Genomic DNA, 14,317 nt, shown 5'->3' on the forward strand with positions numbered 1-14,317 from the left:
TACATGTCAACTTGGCTAGGCTGTGATTCCCAGTATTGGGGAATTGTCCACCATTTTGTCATCTAATTCATTTTTCCTGTGTTGTAAATTCTGCCTCTATGATGTTAATGAGTTTCCAAGGAGCGCCTGGCAGATTAGAACTGCGGACCCTTTGGTTAGCAGCCGTAGCACTTAACCACTATGCCACCAGGGTTTCCAGGGACCTTATACCACCAAGAAAATAGTGCCAGGAGCAAAGTGTGTCCTTTGGACCCAGGGTCCCTGTGCTGAGAAGCTCCTAAACCAGGAGAAGATTAATGACAAGCACCTTCCCCCTGAGCCAACAAAGAAAGCCTTCCCCTGGAGCTGGCACCCTGAATCCAGACTTCTAGCCTCCTAAACTGAGAGGGAACACATTCCTCTTTGTTAAAGCCATCCACTTGTGGTATTTCTGTTATAGCAACACTAGATAACTAAGACAGGCCATGACTATTCTGGCAATTTGAGTTAAGACTGCCATTCACTTGACCTAGAATTCGTCCACTTGTACAGGTGAAGTAAATTATTTAGTAGATTTCCCCCATCTATTTCACTCCTAGGGACACCTTAAGTCCATATGAGTCAGACTATTCTGATTACTTCTTTGACTAAGCTATTCATTATGGTAACTATGCCCACCTTGTCTTTGTTAACGGAGTGCTGACCACTTGGTCCCTACCACCACAGGGGTCCAATCAGCTGCAGAGTGGTTGGGTGTCTTAATTCAGTTAGGGCAGTTCCCACTGTCAAATCTGACTTTAACGAGCCATCACAAAAGGTGTGTCCTCTGAGCATTCCATGTGTGGGTCTAACCTGATAAATCCACTCAGGAATGCCATTTTCCCTAAGCCTTTGGATAGCTTCTTCTATAGTATACCAAGGCGGGTCTGGTACTTCAACTAGATTTAGTGTAGGCCACCATGTAATACATGCTTCAGTGAACTAGCCAGATAAACTATTAGATTCTTTCCTAACCTATGAAACAGAACTATTGAATGTAGAATCTGTGCTTAGTAGCTCCATATCAATAAACTCAGACTGAACCAACTTTATGTTCCCACACCCTTAATAGCCATTCCCACACATATTCCCTAGGTTTCTGTTTGTATATATTAGAAAAGCCAAGCAGTTCTTTTGGAATGTAGTGTGCCTCCTCCTGGGTCACACTTTGTACTTCATCTTTTGGAGCTCCCTGGGACTTTAGTTATAGGTCTAGAAGCAAAAAATGGGTGATGCAGTTGGGTCTTGGGAACATTCGGCAATGTCTTGTATCTACCCCAGGCAATGCCCCAGAAAATGATTCAGACACTGCCCCACGTGATAACTCAGGTGCCACCCCAGGGGATATCTCAGACAAAGGCTCTTCAGACACAGCTGGGTTAACCTCATCAGATGGGGGTGGAAGGGCTGATGATTTTAGTGGGCAGGGTGGCTTAGCAGACACTGATGGAGTACTCTCTTCAGATGGGAGCAAGAGGGCTGGTTCTGTTGGCAGGAGTGATTCAACAGAATTTAGGGGCTCAATGTCCCCAGCTTCCTGATTATCTGCCCATATGTCCCCATCCCAAGTTTCTGGATCCCATCTGTTCAACCAACCCTCACTTTAACTTCATATACCATTTGAGGTTGGAAATTCAGTGCACATTGTAATTCAGCCACTCTTCTGATAAGACTGGTTTTGGTTTTTGGCACTATCAGCTCTGTTACTACAGGAAATAAGCCCTTCTTTCAAGGCACAAGTGGCAACTTTGAGGTCTTTTATGTGGTGCTTGGATTGTAATTTTGAAGCCCTGAGCTCATCTCTTTCTTTCGCCATTTTATCTAATGAAAGTAGGACCAACTTACCAGCTTCCTTATGTTTCTCATTCTGACAAAACTGTAGAAAAGTATCAAATATGTGATCACCCAGAGCCTCACCTCTCACCAATAACTGATCTACCGGTGGTGATATTTTGTGTATTAACCTTGCCATTTCATGCCATGGATTAGCAGCACCCTCTTTACAACTGCAGTCAGAATCGTCAGCATCTTTAAGACTACTCAAACTTGCAAATCAATATAGAAAACTCATCCTTACAGTTCTGTTTCTCTAGAACCATTCTCAGTAGCAAATGTCTTAGGCTGGGTTCTCTAGAGAAGCAAAACCACTGAAGTGTATATCTATGTATACATAGAGGTTTATCTCAAGGAAATGGCTCACAAGGTTGTAGAGGATGGCAAGTCCCAAGTTCATGAGCCAGGTGTCAGGCTGGAGGCATCTCCTGGCTATCGTAGCTGCAGGGGCTGATGAACCCAAGATCAGCAGGTCAGACAGCAGGCTGCTGGCTCAAGGGCTACAGAGGCTGACGAATCCTAGGTCAACAGGCAATACAGCAGGCCACTGACTTAAGTCCCAAGAACTGGAGGTCAGATGATGATGAGCTGGATGCAGGATCCAGAGCAAGCAAGCAAGCTCTGCCAGAATGGCTGGTAGATTCGAACTGCTGACCTTTTGGTAAGCAGACATAGCTCTTATCCACTGTGTTGCCAGAGCTCCAAAAAATTCTATTGTTGTTGTTGTTAGGTGCCATCGAGTCGGTTCCAACTCATAGTGACCCTATGCACAACAGAACAAAACACTGCCCAGTCCTCAGCCATCCTTACAATCGTTGTCATGCTTGAGCCCATTGTTGCAGCCACTGTGTCAACCCACCTCGTTGAAGGTTTTCCTCTTTTCTGCTGACGCTGTACTCTGCCAAGCATGATGTCCTTCTCCAGGGACTGATCCCTCCTGACAACATGTCCAAAGTATGTAAGATGCAGTCTCGCCATCTTTGCTTCTAAGGAGCATTCTGGCTGTACTTCTAAGACGGATTCGTTTGTTCTTTTGGCAGTCCATGGTATATTCAATATTCTTCGCCAACACCATAATCCAAAGGCATCAATTCTTCTTTGGTCTTCCTTATTCATTGTCCAGCTTTCACATGCATATGATGCGACTGAAAATACCATGGCTTGGGTCTGGCACACCTTCGTCTTCAGGTTGACATCTTTGCTCTTCAACACTTTGAAGAGGTCCTTTGCAGCAGATTTACCCAATGCATCTTTTGATTTCTTGACTGCTGCTTCCATGGCTGTTGATTGTGGATCCAAGTAAAATGAAATCCTTGACAACTTCTATCTTTTCTCCGTTTATCGTGATGTTGCTCATTGGTCCAGTTGTGAGGATTTTTGTTTTCTTTATGTTGAGGTGGAATCCATACTTAAGGCTGTGGTCTGATCTTCATCAGTAAGTGCTTCAAGTCCTCTTCACTTTCAGCAGACAAGGTTGTGTCATCTGCATAACGCATGTTGTTAATCGGTCTTCCTCCAATCCTGATGCCCCGTTCTTCTTCATACAGTCCAGCTTCTCAGATTATTTGCTCAGCATACAGATTAAATAGGTATGGTGAAAGAATACAACCCTGACGCATACCTTTCCTGACTTTAAACCAGTCAGTATCCCCTTGTTCTGTCCAAACAACCACCTCTTGATCTGTGTAAAGGTTCCTCATGAGCATAATTAAGTGTTCTGGAATTCCCATTCTTCGCGATGTTATCCAGTTTGTTATGATCCACACAGTCAAATGCCTTTGCATAGTCAATAAAACACAGGTATACATCCTTCTGGTATTCTCTGCTTTCAGCCAGGATCCACCTGACATCAGCAATGATACCCCTGGTTCCACGTCATCTTCTGAAAAAATTCTATAAGGTACCCGATATCCTTGTAATAATCTAATTTCTGCTTAATCGCTGTCATGGATTGAATTATGTCCCCCCAAAAATCTGTATATCAATTTGGTTAGGCCATGTGTGGTTGTCCTCCATTTTGTGATTGTAATTTTTTTTTTTTTTTTTTTACTGGGCAACATTTTATTCTGTTGTACGTGGGGTTACTATAATGTGATTGTAATTTTATGTTAAGAGAATCAGGGTGGGATTGTAACACCACCCTTACTCAGGTCACCTCCCTGAACCAATGTAAATGGAGTTTCCCTGGGGTGTGGCCTGCACCACCTTTTATCTCTCAAGAGATGTAAGGGAAGTAAGCAGAGAGTTGGGGGCCTCATACCACCAAGAAAGCAGCACAAGGAGCAGAGCAAGCCCTTTGGACCTGGGGTCCCTGCGCCTGAGAAGCTCCTCGATCGTGGGAAGATTGAGGACAAAGATCTTCCTCCACAGCTGACAGAGAGAGAAAGTCTTCCCCTGGAGCTGATGCCTTGAATTCGGACTTTTAGCCTACTTTACTGTGAGGAAATAAATTTCTCTTTGTTAAAGCTATTCACTTGTGGTCTTTGTCCTACAGCAGTACTAGATGACTAAGACAATTGCCAAGGTCAGTTTCTCTTCATGCAGCTGAGACCCTGACTGATAGAACGTTACACAGATGCAGTATTTCAAGGAACATGCTTTGAGGAGAGGCCACCTGAGGAACACTCGTGGGAGCTGCTTCAAGTCAAGCATAATGTTGCAGTGAGCAATGTGCAGTGGAAGAGGCCAGGCTTACTAATAGATTGACTTGGTTTATAACCTTAGTTCTTCCATTAAACAGCTCTGTGACCTTGGGCAAGTGATTTATTCTGTTTGAACCTTCCTTTCCTCATTTAAGATATGGGCCTATTAATAGCTATCTTGGGGCCCTGGTGGTGCAGTGGCTAAGAGCTCAGGTTGCTAACCAAGGTTGGCAGCTTGAATCCACCAGCACCTCCTTGGAAATCCTATGGGACAGTTCTGTCCTGTAGGGTCACTATGGTTTGGAATCAACTCAATGGCAACGGGTAATAGCTATCTTGCCTATTTGTTATAACCATTAAATGAAATCATATATGTGAAGGATGAGGTGTACTTCTGTTGTGAAGCCTTTTCTGACAGTATCTTTTCCCTCATCCAATTAACTCCCTCCTCTTTGTCCCCTTGGTACTTTTTTATAAATACTTGCCACATTATATCTTTATACCTTAATTATATATAACACCTATGTATCTTTGACTGCAAATTCAGATGTGTAAGAAATATAACTACATTTTGTTACTACAAACTAACTTTAAGTCTCTATTCCGAGTTCTTGTCATTTGTGTATCTTTAGTATCCAAGAGTATCTGGCATATGGAAGGGGCTCAATTACCACTGGCTGAATAAATGGGTGAATCTTGACTTTAGTTTTGAAATTGGGTTTGTACATAAATATACTAAATCATAAATTTTCTTAAATTTTTTATCTCATTTTAGGGGAGGTTCTTGAGATATAAAACTAAATGCACAGATTTGTAATTTAAATAACAGTAAACACACAAAAAAACACAAACCCATTGCCCTTGAGTTGATTCTGATTCATAGCGACCGTATAGGACAGAGTAGAACTACCCCACAGGGTTTCCAAGAAACAGCTGGTAGATTTGAACTGCCGACAAGCTGGTTAGCAGCCAAGCTCTTAATCACTGCACCACCAGGGCTCCATAAATAACTGTTTAAAAAAAAAAAAGCCCATTGCCATCGAGTAGATTCTGACTCATAGCGACCCTAAAGGACAGGGGAGAACTGCCCCAAGGAGTGCCTGGTGGATTCAAAGTGCCAACCTTTTGGTTAGCAGCCATAGCACTTAACCACTACAGCACTGGGGCTTCCTAAATAACAGTAGGAAAACTAAAATAGGCAAATCTATTATAAATTCAGCAGGTAAGCCAAAAGAGAAGTATATCCTTGCTAACCAAAAAAACCAAACTACGCCACCAGAGTTTCCATATCCTTGCTAGAAGCTGCTTTTTATTTACCTCCTTTTGTTTTTTTAAATTGTGCTTCAGATGAAAGTTTACAGAGCAAATTAGTTTCTCATTAAACAATTAATACATTGTTTTGTGACATTGGTTGCCAACCGCGACACGTGTCAACACTCTCCCCTTCTCAACCTCAGGTCCCCCATTTCCATTCATCCAACTTTCCTGTCTCCTCCTGCCTTCTCATCCTTGCCCCAGGCTAGTGTGTAGAAGCTGCTTTTTAAAGTTTAAATTTCCTACAAGTATTTATGAATATCGTCAGCCTTGTTGTTGTTGTTAGGTGCCCTCGAATTGGTTCCGACTCATAGCCACCCTATGTACCACAGAACAAAACACTGCCCAGTCCTGTGCCATCCTTACAATCATAGTGATGCTTGAGCCCGTTGTTGCAGCCACCGTGTCAATCCATCTCTTTGAGGGTCTTCCTCTTTTCTGCTGACCCTGTACTTTACCAAACATGATGTCCTTCTCCAGGGACTGATCCCTCCTGACAACATGTCCAAAGTGTGTAAGACACAGTCTCGCCATCCTTGCTTCTAAGGAGAATTCTGGTTGGACTTCCTCCAAGACAGATTTGTTTGTTCTTTTGGCAGCCCATTGTATATTCAATATTCTTCACCACCACAATTCAAAGGCATCAATTCTTCTTCGGTCTTCCTTATTCATTAACCAGCTTTCACATGCATATGATGCAATTGAAAATACCATGGCTTGGGTCAGGCACACCTTAGTCTTCAAGGTGACATTTTTGCTCTTCGACACTTCAAAGAGGTCCTTTGCAGATTTACCCAATGCAATGCGTCTTTTGATTTCCCGACTGCTGCTTCCATGGGTGTTGATTGTGGATCCAAGTAAAATGAAATCCTTGACAGCTTCAATCTTTTCTCCGTTTATCATGATGTGGCTTATTGGTTCAGCTATGAGGATTTTTATTTTTCTTTGTGTTGAAATGCAATCCATACTGAAGGCTGTGGTCTTTGATCTTCAAGAGTAAGTGCTTCAAGTCCTCTGCACTTTCAGCGAGCAAGGTTATGTCAAAACCAAACTTATTATGAAAAGTTTTAAACACATACAAAAGTAGAGAGAATAGTATAATGAACACTACATATCCATCACCCAGCTTCAACAATTAGCAACACAACAGATTGCCAGGTCTTTTCTCCTGCGCAGCTGCTGGGTGGGTTTGAAACCACCAACCTTTCCCTTAGCAGCAGAGCACTTAACCATTGCGCCACCAGGACTCCTTTGTTTCTTATATACCCCTCTATTTCTACTTCCTCCCTCACCCCTACAAAGGATTATTTTGAGGTAAATCCCAGACATCATTCATCTGTAAATATTTCAGTAAATATCTCCAGAGGTAATAATTCTTAACATAACCAAAATACCCTATCACAGCTAAAAAAACCAACAATAACGACATACCATAAACTATCCAATTGCCTCACAAATTTTTTGGGGGGAGTTGTTTGAATCAGGATCCGGGTAAAGTAAGCTTGAATAGCAGTAGTTTGGGAAACACAACTGAGGGGACTATTTAAGAGGAATTACAGTAAAACCTGCAAAAGCCAGAGCCTGTGTAAGGTGGAAACCTGTAAGAGAAGGAAAACTCACTGGGTGTTGATGAGGTAAGATTTTTAATAGAGAATGATTGAAAAGTGGTAGGCACCCTTTCAAAGGGTGAAAGCTTGCAAGACCTGGAAAAACAAGGCAGTCCAGTCAAGCTCTGGCTCTCATAGGCTTCACCATATCTGACTGGAAGGAGCCCTGGTGTCACAAACAGTTAAGCAGGCACTCAGCTGCTAACCGAAAGGATGTCGGTTCAAACACACCTAGCGGCTCCACTGGAGAAAGACCTGGAAATCAGTTGCCGTAAAGATTAAACCAAAAACCTACTGCCATCGGGTAGATTCTGACTGATAGCAAACTAACAGGACACGGCTGAACTGCCCCATAGGGTTTCCAAGGAGCAGCCAGCTGATGGATTCTAACTGCTGACCTTTTGGTTACCAGCCAAGTTCTTAACCGCTGTGGCACCAGGGCTTGGTGTAAAGATTATCGCCCAGAAAACCATATGGGGCTCTGTCATGTGGGTTCACCATGAGTCAAAAAACAACTGGATCATGGCACCTAACAACAGCGTATCTGGTTGAATTTGTGAATTTAACTTATTTCTTAACTTTATACATAATACGTTGCCAATAAATAATGTAGAGTGACTTGTCAGAAGTTTCCACAGTGAACAGCAGCATGATCACAGTAAATACCACTGCTGCCACTACCGTCTCTCTATGTAGTAACAACTGCATAGCCTCAGAAGCCCTACGGTAAAGCTAGCACATTTTGAAACCCCACACGTGTCACTGTGTCGTACTATGGTGGCTTGCCTGTTGCTGTGAAGCTGGAAGTTATGCCACCAGTGTTTCAAACACCAGCAGTGTCATCCATGGGGGATAGGTTTCAGCTGAGCTTCCAGAATAAAACAGACTAGGAAGAAGGACCCAGCAGTCTACTTCTGAAAAAATCAGCCAGTGAAAACCTTATGAATAGCAGTGGCACACTGCAGACAGTGCCAGAAGATGAGCCCTCGGGTGGTAGGGCACTCAAAAGAGACTGGGGAAGAGCTGCCTCCTCAAAGTAGAGTCAGCCTTAATGACATGGATACAGTAAAGCTTTTGAGACCTTCATTTGCTGATATGGCATGACTCAAAATGAGAAGAAACAGCAGTAAACAACCATTAATAATGGGAAAGTGGAATGTACAAAGTATGAATCTGGAAAAACTGGAGGTTGTCAAAAATGAAATAGAATGCATAACCATCAATATCCTAGGCATTAGTAAGCTGAAATGGACTGGTAGTGGCCATGTTGAATCAGGCAATCATATGGTCTACTATACTGAGAATGAAAAATTGAAGAGGAATGGCGTTACATTCGTCGTCAAAAAGAACATTTCAAGATCTATCCTGAAGTACAATGCTATCAGTGATTGGATAATACCCATATGCCTACATGGAAGACCAGTTAACAGACTATTATTCAAATTTATGCACCAACCACTAATGCCAAAGATGAGAAAACTGAAGATCTTTAAGAGCTTCTGCACTCTAAAATTGATCAAACATGCAATTAAGACACATTGATAATTACTGGTGATTAGAATGCAAAAACTAGAAACAAAGAAGGAACAGTGGTTGGAAAACATGGCCTTGGTTATAGAGATGATGCTGGAGATCACCTGATAGTATTTTGCAAGTCCAATGACTTCTTCATTACAAATACCTCTTTTTACCAACGTAAACATTGACAATACACGTAGACCTCGCCAGATGGAATACTCAGGAAACCAGCTGACTACATCTGTGAAAAGAGGTGATGGAAAAGCTCAACATCATCGGTCAGAACAAGGCCAGAGGCCGACCGTGGAACAGGCCACCAGTTGCTCATATGGAAGTTCAAGTTGAAGATGAAGAAAATTAAAACAAGTCCACAAAAGCCAAAGTATGACCTTGAGTATATTCAACCTGAACTCAGAGATCATCTCAGGAATAGATTTGACTCATTAAACACTAATGAGCAAAGACCAGATGAGTTGTGGAATGACATCATACATGAAGAAAGCAAGAGGCCATTAAAAGACAGGAAAGAAAGAAAAGACCAAAATGGATGACAGAAAACAAGTGGAAGCAATGATGAAGTAAAAGAGCTGAACAGAAGATTTCAAAGGGCAGCTCCAGCAGACAAAGTATTATAATGAAATGTGCAAAGGCCTAGAGTTAGAAAACCAAAATAGAAGAACACGCTCAGCATTTCTCAAGCTGAAAGAACTGAAGAAAAAATTCAAGCCTCAAGTTGCAATTTTGAAGGATTCTACGGGGAAAATATCGAACAAAGCAGGAAGCATCAAAAGAAGATGGAAGGAATATGAAAAGTTACCAAGAAGAGTTACCAAAAAGAACTGGTTGACCTTTAAGTATTTCAAAAAGTGGCACATGACCAAGAACTGATGGTACTGAAGGAAGAAGTCCAAGCTGAACTGAAGGCATTGGCAAAAATACAATGCTTCAGGAATTGACAGAATAACAATCAAGATGTTTCAACAAACAGATGCAGTGCTAAAAGCACTCACTTGTCTATGCCAAGAAATTTGGAAGACAGCTACCTGGCCAACCCACTGGAAGAGATCCATATTTGTACCCATTCCAAAGAAAGGTGATCCAACAGAATGTGGAAATTATCAAACAATATCATTAATATCACATGCAAGTAAAATTTTGCATGTGAAGATCATTCAAAAATGGTTGCAGCAGTACATTGACAGGGATTTGCCAGAAATTCAAGCTGGACTCAGAAGAGGATGTGGAATGAGGGATGTCAGATGGATCCTGGCTGAAAGCAGAGAATACCCGAAAGATGTTTACCTGTGTTTTATTGACCATGCAAAGGCATTCACTTTTGTAGGTCATAATAAATTATGGATAACATTACAAAGAATGTGAATTTCAGAACTTTTAATAGTGCTCATGTAGAACCTGTAAGTAGACCAAGAGGCAGTTGTTCAAAGAGAACAAGGGGATACTGCATGGTTTAAAATCAGGAAAGGTGTGCATCAGGATTGTATCCTTTCATCATACTTATTCACTCTGTATGCTGAGCGAATAATCCGAGAAGCTGGATTATAGGAAGAAGAACAGGGTATCAAGATTGGTAGAAGACTCACTAACAACCTGTGATGTGCCAATGGCACAACCTTGCTCGCTGAAAGTGAGGAGGACTTCAAATACTTATTGGCGAAGATCAAAGACTACAACCTTCAGTATGGATTACACCTTAACATAAAGAAAACAAAAGTCCTCACAACTGGCCCAATAAACAACATCATGATAAATGGAGAAAATATTAAAGCTGTCAAGATTTCCTTTTACTTGGATACACAATCAACACCCTTGGAAGCAGCAGTAAAGAAATCAGACAAAACACTGTATTGGGAAAATCTGCTGCAAAAGACCTCTTTAAAGTGTTAGGAAGCAAAGATGTCATTTTGAGCACTAATATGCACCTGACCCAAGCCATATTCATGCCTCATATTCATGCAAGAGCTGGACAATGAATAAATAAGACCAAAGAATAATTGATCCCTTTGAAATATAGTGTTGGTGAAGAACACTGACTATATCATAGACTGCCAGAAGAACGAATAAATCTGTTTCGGAAGAAAAGTACCACTAGAATGCTTCCTGGAAGCAAGGATGGTAAGACTTCATCTCCATACTTTGGACATGGTAACAGGAGGGACCAGTCCATGGAGTAGGACATCATGCTTGGTAGAGTAGAGGGTCAGCAAAAAAGAGGACCCTCAAAGAGATGGACTGACACAGTATCTGCAACAATGGGCTCAAGCACAACAACGATTGTGGGGACAGCGCAGCACTGGGCAGTGTTTTGTTCTGTTGTACACGGGGTTGCTATGAGTTAGAACCAACTTGACGGCACCTAACAATAAAGTCATGCACATGCGACTATAACTACATGGTGCTAATGCTAAGGAAAATTTAAAAAAAAAATTATGAAACTTTCAGTTTAACCAGGGCAGACTGAGCAGATTTTCTCTCCCTTCCAAAAATCACACTAAGGAAACAAAAAGATACACCCCTGTGAGTACTAGGAGAGTGGGAGAAGGTACAATGGATAAGAAATTTCAAAAAGTTCTCATGATGGGAAGCAGACACAGGAGCAGTGGCTGATTTAGGCAGGAATAAGAGCCTGCATCCTTTGTTCCTGTAAAGGAGCAATCTCCGAAGGAAAGGAATCACTTTGCCTCTCAGCACTCTGGAAAGGCTTAGATGCCACAGAACACATGGGTAACCGGAGGGCTAAAAACAGGAGAACTAGTTGAAAACTTTTATTCAGAATGGTTAGAGCCCCAAGGTTTTCCCCTGACCCGGTACAGCCAGGCAGACAGCCCTCCACCCATCCCAGCCCACCCCATCTCCATCATAGGAGCTGGGAGATGTATTCCCTCATGCAGTGGTTCTCAAACTTCAGCACGCATCACAAACGCTTGACCTGGAAGGCTTATTAAAACACACAGTGCTGGGGTCCGCCCTCACAGCTTCTAATTCAGTAGGAGCCCTGGTGACAAAGTGGTTATAGTGCTCAGGTGCTAACCAAAAGTTTAAATTTTTACAAAAGCAGACTGCCACATCTCTCTTCCACGGAGCAGCTGGTGGCTTCAAACTGCCAGCCTTCTGGTTAGCAGTTGAGAGCTTTAACCACTGCACCACCAGGGCTCCTTCGTGAGGATTTACAGCCTTGAATACCCTATGGGACTATTCTACTCTGTTCTACAGGGTCGCTACAAGTCATTGACTCAATGGGAGTGGGTTTTTTTTGGTTTGGGATTGGGTCCAGAATTTGCATTTTTACCTAGTTTCTGTATGATGAAGCTGCTGCTGGTGTGGGGGCCACATGCCGAGAACCACTGCTCTGGAGAAATCAAAGCTGGAAGGGTGAAGTGCAGGCCTGCAAAGGGGCATCAGCTGAGAGTCTGCCCACCCACCCACCCAAACACCCACTGCCGTCGAGTCAATTCTGACTCATAGCGACCCTATGGGACAGAGTAGAACTGCCCCATAGAGTTTCCAAGGAGCGCCTGGTGGATTTGAACTGCCAACCTCTTGGTCAACAGCTGTAGCACTTAGGCACTACGCCACCAGGGTTTCCGGCGAGAGTCTGCCCACTGGCTTCCTTTCCCTCATTTTTCTTCTAGCCAGGCTTATGCCCTTGGTCCTACTTCCCAAAAAGCCAGATTATCATTTGAATGCACATCAGTAAAGTCTAACCATCAATAAACTGCAGTTGGCATGCAAACTTTCTAATCTAGTAAAGCTTTTTAGGCCTGTCTAGAATCTGGGTAGCCAAGGATCACCAGAAATTTGAGAAAAACCTTTAACAAAAAAGAGGAAACCAAAACAAACAAACAAACAAAAAAACAGGACAAGCAATCCAGATAAAACAGGTAATACAAAGAGCAGTATAAAAGTTCAAAAAAAGTTTTAATTACACATAAAAAAGACCAGACTTAATGGTCTGACAGAGACTGGAGGAACCTCTTAAACTGTGGCTCCCGGACACTCTATTAATCCAGAACTGAAACCATTCCCAAAGCCCACTCTTCAAAGGTTACACAGGACTGTAAAACAAAAAACAATACACACCAATAACATGCTTCTTAGTTCAATCAGATACACGAGACCAAATGGGTGGCTCCCGTCTGAAAGCAGGATAGAAGGCAGGAAGGGACAGAATTAGTCAAATGGACACAGGGAACCTGGGGTGGAAAGGGGGAGTGCTGTCACATTGTGGGGATTGCAGCCAAAGTCACAAAACAGTGTATGTATAAATTTTTTAACAAGAAATTAGCTTGAACTGTAAACCTTCACCTAAAGCACAATTAAAAAAAAAAAAAGCTGTAATTAATATCTTTTGAGCAAGAAGCAAAATTACACCCATGAAACAAGAAAAGAAGCATCCAAATAACAATAGTATTGGCAAAACATAATAGAAACTAAAAATGAAGGGTTGGTGGGTAAAGCTGAGGCATTTTTAGACCCTCTCCCTTTTTTATCTTCTGGAAATATATATAGCAGTGTCACAGATATTGTTAGTTTCCATCGGGCCACCTCCTACTCAAGGCTGCCTCCCTACAACACAACAAAACTTTGCCCAATCTCTTACCAATCGCCAATCTGACAAAAAGTGTCCTTGTCTTTTCCTGAGTAAGAATACACGCAAAAGAGAAACTTTATCTTCAGCAAGCTTTATTTTGCTTGAGTCAAGCAAAAGGAGTCTAAGCCTCTCCAAAAGACTGACTCGAAAAGGGAAGCAAGGCTAGGGCTTATATGGGTTTGGTGGAGACAACAGAGTGATGAATACTTAGTGGGCTTCTTTATAGGGACAGGTACTTCTCGGAATGGTGGTGCATGTTAATTAGGTTGCCCACACATCTGGAATCTAACATAGAACCCGCTGATATTCAAGATGGAGTCCTCTAGGCAGCCCTTGGCATCACTTATTATGGCATATAGTGCAAGCTCACTTGATCTTCGGCACTACACTGCCATCTTCGGAGGACTGAGGAAGGTTGAACAGCGGTCATGCTTTGTGCAGAGCCTGTAAAGGAGGAGGTGACTAGAAAAACATTAAGAAGGAGATAGTAATTTATGGATTGTTTCAATCTTATCTCCTGTTGACAGGGTGGGTTCCTGCTTACCCAACGTCTAGACGGTAATCTTTTAACACCTCCTTTGTCCAGCCGGCAGCACAGTTAGCCCTATCTGTCTCAAATCCTGTACCATCTTCACGACCCTTGGGATGCTTGAGTCCCTTGTGGCTACTGTGTCTTAATCCATATCACAGAGGGTTTGGGGGACTTCCTTGTTTTTGCTGATTCTCTACCAAACTTGATGTCCTTTTCCAGTGATTGGCTTTCCTGATGATTTGTC

The sequence above is a fragment of the Loxodonta africana genome, chromosome 21 (assembly GCF_030014295.1).
Source record: "Loxodonta africana isolate mLoxAfr1 chromosome 21, mLoxAfr1.hap2, whole genome shotgun sequence".
NCBI classification, from domain to species: Eukaryota; Metazoa; Chordata; class Mammalia; order Proboscidea; family Elephantidae; genus Loxodonta; species Loxodonta africana.